Source organism: Lutra lutra, chromosome 7, assembly GCF_902655055.1.
Source record: "Lutra lutra chromosome 7, mLutLut1.2, whole genome shotgun sequence".
NCBI classification, from domain to species: domain Eukaryota; kingdom Metazoa; phylum Chordata; class Mammalia; order Carnivora; family Mustelidae; genus Lutra; species Lutra lutra.
Window position 1 is genome coordinate 610,454 of NC_062284.1, and position 7,999 is coordinate 618,452.

Below are 7,999 nucleotides of genomic sequence, written 5' to 3' on the forward strand. Positions count from 1 at the left end.
CCAAAGGAGGAAGGCAGGGGTTCAAACAGATATTTGCACACCACCATTCAGGGAGAAGGTGAAGGAAGGCAGATGTCCTTTGACAGACAAAGAGATAAACACGAGGAGGCACCAGAATACGGCTCAGCCTTGAAAGGGAAGGCCTTTCCGACACCTGCTAGAACGTGGATGAAGGATGAACCTTGAAGATAATAGGCTTGGTGAAACACGCCATCACAAAGAGACAAGGACTGGATAATTCTACCAGTGTGAGGCTCCGGGAGGGGTCAAATCATGAGTCCCAGGGGCCGCGGGAGGTGCACGGGGAACTAGAGTCTAATGGGGCCAGAGCGTCAGTTTGGGACAATGAAAGAGTTCGGGAGACGGATGATGATTACACGACAACATGAAGGCACTTAATACCCCAGAGCCACAGGGTTCAAAATGGTTGAAAAAGGGAATTTTACATCATGAGTTATTCCACCACCATTTTGAAAAAGAGAAACACACACGCGCACGCGCACACGCACGCGCGTGCACACACACTTCTAAAGGAGCAAGGACCCAAATATCTTTGGTCCGCAGCCATTCTTTCTGAGTGACAGGCTCTGTGGAGCTGTATCATTTTGGTCCTGGTACCCCAGGAATTAGTTTGGTTTAAATGGCTTAAAATCGGAGGTACCATGAGCCCCACGATGATCAGCTTTCCTCCTTCGCCTGGACAGCTAGAAAGGTGTGGACCAGATTGGCAATCCTCCTACACAGGAGAGGAACTTGGGACTTCTGGGTTCTCATCTCTGTCAGCCTAATTTAAGGCAACCTATGAACATGGAAAATGGGTCATGGTCTCATTCTCCAGTCCTACCTTTGTTTTACTTTCTTTTTTCTTATCTATTTTTTAAAATTTATTTTTTATTTTTTAAAATTTTTAAAGATTTTATTTACTTGTCAGAGAGCGCACAAGCAGAGGAACAGCAGGCAGAGGGAGATGGAGGCTCCCCGCTGAACAAGGAGCCCAACGCGGGACCCAATACCAAGACGCTAGGATCAAGACACGAACAGACTGCAGACGCCCAGTTGACTGAGCGACCCAGGCATCCCTCATCTATTTTTTTTAAATAACCTTTTTAAAAAAACGGTTTTGGAAGGGTTTATATGCATTTTAGGAAGCTAGGGAATAAAGGCAAACAAAAATTCGAAAAGCAAAACTTGGGATTCCTGGCCCCAAGTGTCACCATTAATAATTTACTACGTGGCCTTCTTTTTCCTAAGAGGAGAGATTACATTTTGCTTGCAGTCCCCTTCTTCCAATCAGCCCCCTCCATTTTTCTCCTATAGGGAATTTTCAGCTCACCTGATAGTCCAACTATATTCATTTTCCCCCCATTGATCCCCAAATCTGTTGGACAGCTGGCTTACCCAGAACAGTGTCCAATCCAGGATTGCCCATCCCATCTGCCTGGGCCTCTTCATCGAGCAGAAGTCCTTTCTGGAAACACAGTTCTCATTGAAGACGCTGGGCCAGTTGTCCTGCAGATTCCTCACCCCCCCCCCCCAGGGATGCCTGGGTGGCTCAGTTGGTTAAGGACCCACCTTCTGCTCAGGTCATGATCCTGCTGTCCTGGGAACGATTCCCCTATTGGGAGAGCCCGCTTCCCCCTCTGCCTGCGGCTCACTCTGCTTGTGCTCTCTCTCTCTCATTCTGACAAGTAAATTTTAAAGAAATCTTTAAATAAAACCTTAAAAAAACACAAAAGCATTTCCACCTTCCGATTTTGTGTTACTGCTTCCGAGTGGTGTCATCTGGCTGGTTGCTCAGGCCTCTCCACTTCCTGTGAGCGGGAGTTACTCAGGGCTGGCAGATACACACAGAACACTTTTGGGTAGAATAAATAAAGGCCACTGGTCCGGCGACCTTCACACCACATCACTGCTAAAAACACACTCCCCTGTTGAGGATTAATTAGTGAAGCCACTAGCGAAACTCAGATGACTTTTCCAGGGTGGTGACCACCCGTCTGTGCGTTCTCCCATCCCACCGCCCCTCCTGCGTGTGAGGCACATGGGGCCGGTCACTCTGATCCGTGTGGGTGTCCAGTTCCCCACCAACTATTAACCGAATGGTTTAATTACAGTTTGATAACCCTTGTTTCTAAGGGTTTGCGAAATTTTGCTTTTTCTGATCCGACACGTTTGTGGGATTTTTCCTTCCCATGAAGCAGAGGACTCCTTCATCAAGGGGAACTAGGGGTGATAATTACAGTTCCTGCTAGAAAAGCAAAACAAGTCTTTACTTTTTCAGTTTCAGGAGGAGAGCCTTGAAGTAGTGTTCCTTCCCACACTGAGTCTAGGAGATAAAGGTCCTCACCCCTTTAGATCTGTGGGAGAGGCAACACTATAGGGTATTTTCAGTTAATTTCTGAGACTGCTTCGTTTTTCCATACCGCCTACTGTGTGAAGAATATGCCGTGCTTTGGTTGCAAAATCCCCTAAAACGTCAGAAAAATTCCAGAAAACTCAAGCGCACACGGGCCCGCGGAGGCCAGAGAGCTCTACTATGGTGCCTTGAGCTCTGAGGTTTTCTGCAGGGTCCGCGTCCCGCAGGTATCCGGCACCCCCCCCCCCCCGCCCCTTGCATCTGGCCGAACACCTGCCCGGAGGGGGCGGGCTCTAGGATGGACTGGAGCAGGTGTCGGACCCTCCCTAGGCCCCTGTTCAAGGGGGGCGAGCGCCCGCCCCGGGGTCTCCGATGGATGCCAGCAGGTGGCCCGCGCCCCCGGCCCCGCTCCCGCTCGCGTCTCCGGCCGCCGTGGCCGCCCGCGCACCCCCGCGCCCCCCACACCCCGCCCGCGCGCCCGCCTCCCCCGGCCGCCGTGGGCCGCGCGCGCAGCCTGTGGGGCCGCAGGCGCGCGCAGACTCAGAAACGGGCTGCGGTGCCGAGAGAACAACTTCGTTCCCGAAATCGGAGAAATGAAACCAACGAGAAGCCCAAGTCCCGCTGCAGGTCGGAGGAGTCGGGTTCCGCTGAAAAGCTCCGGGAAGCAACCAGCGTCCGCCTGCCCGGCTAGCTCAGTCGGTAGAGCATGGGACTCTTAATCCCAGGGTCGTGGGTTCGAGCCCCACGTTGGGCGGCGCGTCTTTTTTCCTTTCGGGCTCGCCGCGGGCCGGTCCAGCCGCGGGGCGCCGGCGTATCGGCCTTCGCGGGGCCCGCGGCGACAGGGCAGGGGCGCGGTCCCTGCGGCCGGGGCCGCCGTGGGCAGGGGGACGCCGGCGGCCGCGCGCCCTGGGCCGGGGCCGGGCACGACGTCTGGGCTCGAGGGCTCTACAGGAATGAGGCCGAGGGGTTTCCCCAGATGCCGAACTGTGTGTTTTTGACTCACACGTAACCGTGGTCATTCGGCTGATGTCCGGGCGCTCGGCGGCGCCGACGAGCCCGCAGCTCAGGGGCGCCCGGGGCGTCCGGTGCTCGCGGTCTCCCGCCCTCAGACGCACTGGCCTTCTGCCCGGGAAGGGCTTGCGGTGCCCGGGGCTGCTGGGAGCCCCCGGGACCGCTTCAGGCAACGGGCCGGCCGGACTACTCCAACCTTTTCCCCCGAAGTCAGCGGCCCAAACGGAGGGTCTCCCGCCGGCCCTCCGGGGGTCTCCGAAGACCTTCTGCTGCCGAGGTTTCCCCAAATCCGGTGTCGTAGCGCCAAAGCTTGGCGTTTCTGCTGGCAGCCGCGACAGGGCCCCTCGTCCTGGACACTCCCCGCCCTCCCTCGCGGCCCCCAGCACCCCCGCAGCCCCGGGAGGCTGCTGGCGCCTGGGCGGGACGCGGTGTCGGGCTCCGAAGACACGCGGAAAATCTCCGCTTCGGAAATGAAGACCCCTAAATGCCTCGGTATGACACTAGTTAAACAATCTCTATTGAGGGGGTGCGGGGGATGCAGGATTTGTCAAAGGCAAAAACCCCATCGGAGAAGAGGCAAACTGGTAGATGGACAGGAAGTCAATGAGGGTATCACCCATGTATTGATTTACTGATTTTTAATTCCAGTGCAATGAACGTACAGTGTCACATGAGTTCCAGGCGTCCAGTCAGCTCTGCTGGACACCACCCAGTGCTCACCGCCCTAAGCACACTCTCTCTCCCAGAAGCCTTCGTCCTGCATCCATTGGAAATCGAACACGGGCTACGTAGGGGTCGAATTGAGCTCCCATAGGATGCATCTGTTGAGGCCCTAACCCCTAGTCTCCCAGAAGGCTGCCTTATTTGGAAATAGAGTTTTTGTTGATGTCATTAGTCAAAATGAGTTCACACTGGAGTCAAAAGGGCTCTTAACCCAGTACGACGGGTGTCTTTATAAAAAGAGGGAATTTGGACACAGGCACACACCCAGAAGTGCACATTTGGACACAAGGCAGAAGGCCACGTGAGGGGGCAGGCAGAGGCCAGAGAGTTCCCCCAAGCTGGGCGGCCAAGCATCACCACTAGAGCTCCAGGAGAGTCACAGGGCAGGCTCTCCTCCCAGCCTGGGGGCGCAGTCAGGCCCACGCCCTGATGTCCAACTTCTGGCTTCCAGAACCCGCAGACAGCAAACGTCTGATGTTAAGGCACCCACTTGTGGCATCTTGTGGTGGTAGCCCCAGGACACTAATTTAATCAGTGTTCTGGTAGGAGGGGTTTTTGATTTAAATTTATTTTTTAATGCTCTATATTCAGTAAGTACCATTCATCTCATTTTATTTCATTTTAAAAGCGTTAGGAAAAGCGAGGGCTTGATTGGAGGCAAACGTTGAGCTCCAGGGAGGGAGTCAGGGTCACAGTTCCGTCAGAAGTAACATTTAAAAAGGAGCATGGTCTCAAAGAAAAAAAAATTTTTTTCTTATTGCTGGCTGGTGATTTAATATACCGACTGATGACTGATTACTATTTTTGCTAAAAGAATGTATTCAAAGATATGCCAAATCAAACACACCTGACTGTCCCCTGAAACTCATATTAGCACACTTGACATTCAGTTGTTCTGTAAAGGATTTATTTTATGAAAGCGCGCTAGTTCTCTGTGATTCAGTGTCTCTGACAAGCAGAGGGCAAGAAAAAGGGAGATATCTTACAAATGAAATGCAAAGAAATGTGTGAACTGTGTTTGGATCCTGATTTGAACCAACCACTCATAAAAACACATGTATGACACAATCTGGGGAATCTATTTGCTGACTGGATACTTGAAGATACTAAGAAGTTATTTATTTTTAAGTGTAATAACAGTACTGTATTTAAAAAAGAGCCCTTCACCTGGGATGAGCACCAGGTGTTGTAAGTGATGAATTACTGAATTCTATTCCGGAAACTAATATTACACTGTGTGTCAACTAAGTGGCGTTAAAAATTTGGAGAAAGGGGCGCCTGGGTGGCTCAGTGGATTAAAGCCTCTGCCTTCGGCTCAGGTCGTGGTCCCGGGGTCCTGGGATCGAGCCCCGCATTGGGCTCTCTGCTCAGCAGGGAGCCTGCTACCCCCTCTCTCTGCCTGCCTCTCTGCCTACTTGTGATCTCTGTCTGTCAAATAAATAAATAAAATCTTTAAAAAAAATTTGGAGAAAGAGAAAAAAATGAAAAAGAGATTTGTACTGAATTGTTTATGACGGAAATAGATATGACGTTCGGGATTCGTGTTAGGGATTTTGGCTAAGAGGAATGGTCGGTAGGCGGGGGGGGGGGTTATTAACACGTTAATGCGTTAATGATCATAGAGTCTGAGTGATGCATACGTGATCATACCATCCCCTCTACTTTTGTATATGTGCTTAAATCTCCATAAATTTAAATACTATTTGATTATGAAAAACAAAATGGCCTTAACCTCCCCAGCCCAGTGAACAGATCTAGCGTCACTGACAAGACAGCCAGACTTCAGGGTCTTCATGGGTCCCTGTTGAGAAGTGCATAGCATCGCTTAAGATAATTCTTGTCCAAAATACTCAACTTAGATCTCATCAAGGCTTTAGACCTAACTTTAAGCTTCTGGAAAGTACAAGGAGAAGAGAAGGGAATTAACACCATGAGCAAGCCATCAGACAAATCTAGAATGCCAGACATTCAAAAATTGAGGCTCAGTGGGCACCTGGGGGACTCAGTGGGTTAAGCCTCTGCCTTCGGCTCAGCTCATGGTCTCAAGGTCCTGGGATCGAGCAGGGAGCCTGCTTCCTCCCCCCCACCCCGACCCCCGCCTCTTTGCCTGCCTGTGATCTCTCTGTCAAATAAATAAATAAAATATTAAAAAAAAAAAGTTGAGGCTCAGTTCTTCAGAAAGCAAGGGTCATGGTCATGAGCACACACTAATACTAGTAGAAATGAAGTGTGTGCGTGGATGGACCGTTTTCTGCCCAGAGCCCACCCCCACCCTGCAGCAGGCTGGTGAAGTTATTAGCTCTTTTTTTTTTTTTTAATTTTATTTATTTGACAGAGAGACAGTGAGGGCACACAAGCAGGGGCAGTAGGAGAGGGAGAATCAGCCTTCTGGGATCACGACTGGAGCCAAAGGCAGATGCTCAATGACTGAGCCACCCATGCCCTGTCATTAGCTCTTTTCAGAATGATTTCAAATGTGCGAAACAAACACACAGGTTGATAAAGGAAAACAGTTCTATTGAAATAGAGTTATCAAAATATCTTAAAATATGGCGATGTACATGCCCCATTTCTAATGCATTAAATAACAAGATCTAGCAGCAGGTCTAAGAAGTACAGTGATTTCAAGATCATGATGAAATGTAAATGACAGCCTTGAGATACACACGAGAACTGTAACGCGACATGAAAGCACCTCATTTGCAGTATGGCAAAGCCAAGGGGTTGCTGTAGCTCGTTTCCTTCATTTCTGATGAAGGAAAATGCTAGATTTCACTTTGAATGTGGTGATAATAAAGATGTAATTTTCTACCTATCTATGAACCAAAGGGTTCATGGACCCTTGGAATTGCATCCATGGATTCCTACCGTAAGTGCTTCTGATATAGATTTAAAATAGGTTTAAGAGATTTAATGACCAAAAGCAAAATGTCATTTAATGGGGGCGCCTGGGTGGCTCAGTGGGTTAGGCCTCTGCCTTCAACTCGGGTGGTGGTCTCAGGGTCATGGGATTGAGCCCCTCATCCGGCTCTCTGCTCAGCAGGTAGCCTGCTTCCCCCCACCCCTCTGCCTGCCTCTCTGCCTACTTGTGATCTCTGTCTGTCAAATAAATGAATAAAATCTTTTAAAAAAATGTCATTTAATGGATTCAGTTTTGGAAAAAAAAAAGCAACAAAAATAAAAATATTTTGGGGGCCAGTGAGGAAATCTGGAAAGGGAATGATATGATTTTAGGGACTCACAGGTAATTGTGCGTGATAATGGTATTGTGGTCTGTAAGAGAATGACTTTCTGTGTTGGTGGGCCATACCGAGGAAATCAGGCATGATCTGGAATGTATTTTTCTTTCTAATTTTCTGTACGGTTTTGGTTTGGTTTGTTTGTTTTTTAGAGAGAGAGAGAGAGAGAAAGAGGCGGGGGGGGGGGCAGCGTGGAGATAGAGGGAGAGAATGTCAAGAATCCTAAGGCTCCACACCAGCACCCACAGCAGGATTGGGGCGTCCACCCCAGGACCCTGAGATTATGACTTCAGCCAAAAATCAAGAGCCAGATGCTTGACTGCCCCACCCAGGCATCCCCAAATAAAGTGAGTTTTAAGAGAGATTTTTGTTAATGTGCACTACTCAAAACTGTGTACTGTGATGAATTTTTACGAGTGCATTACTCACAACCATAGGGTTTGATGAATTTCTACATATGCAGGCACCACGGAACCACAGCAGAGAAGGACAGAGCACACGTCGCCCCCCACCCCCAGCCAGGCCCCCCTCCCACCTCAGGTTCGCCCTCCCCCCATTTCTGGAGGAGGTTCCGCTCCAGGTCCGGTTTCCCGGGCCGCAGCTCGCCTTCCTCTGACAACAGGGTGTAGGGACCGGACAGCACGGTGGGCACCGACGGGGAACACAGGCT

The 7,999-nt window shown here is 50.3% G+C and overlaps 1 non-coding gene across 1 annotated transcript; it reads left to right on the forward strand.

Annotated features, from left to right (window-relative positions):
- Positions 1–3,037: 3,037 nt before the first annotated feature.
- TRNAK-CUU (transfer RNA lysine (anticodon CUU)) lies at positions 3,038–3,110 on the forward strand. Its single transcript has one exon. It is a non-coding gene; the product is annotated as a tRNA-Lys (tRNA).
- The last annotated feature ends 4,889 nt before the right edge of the window (positions 3,111–7,999 follow it).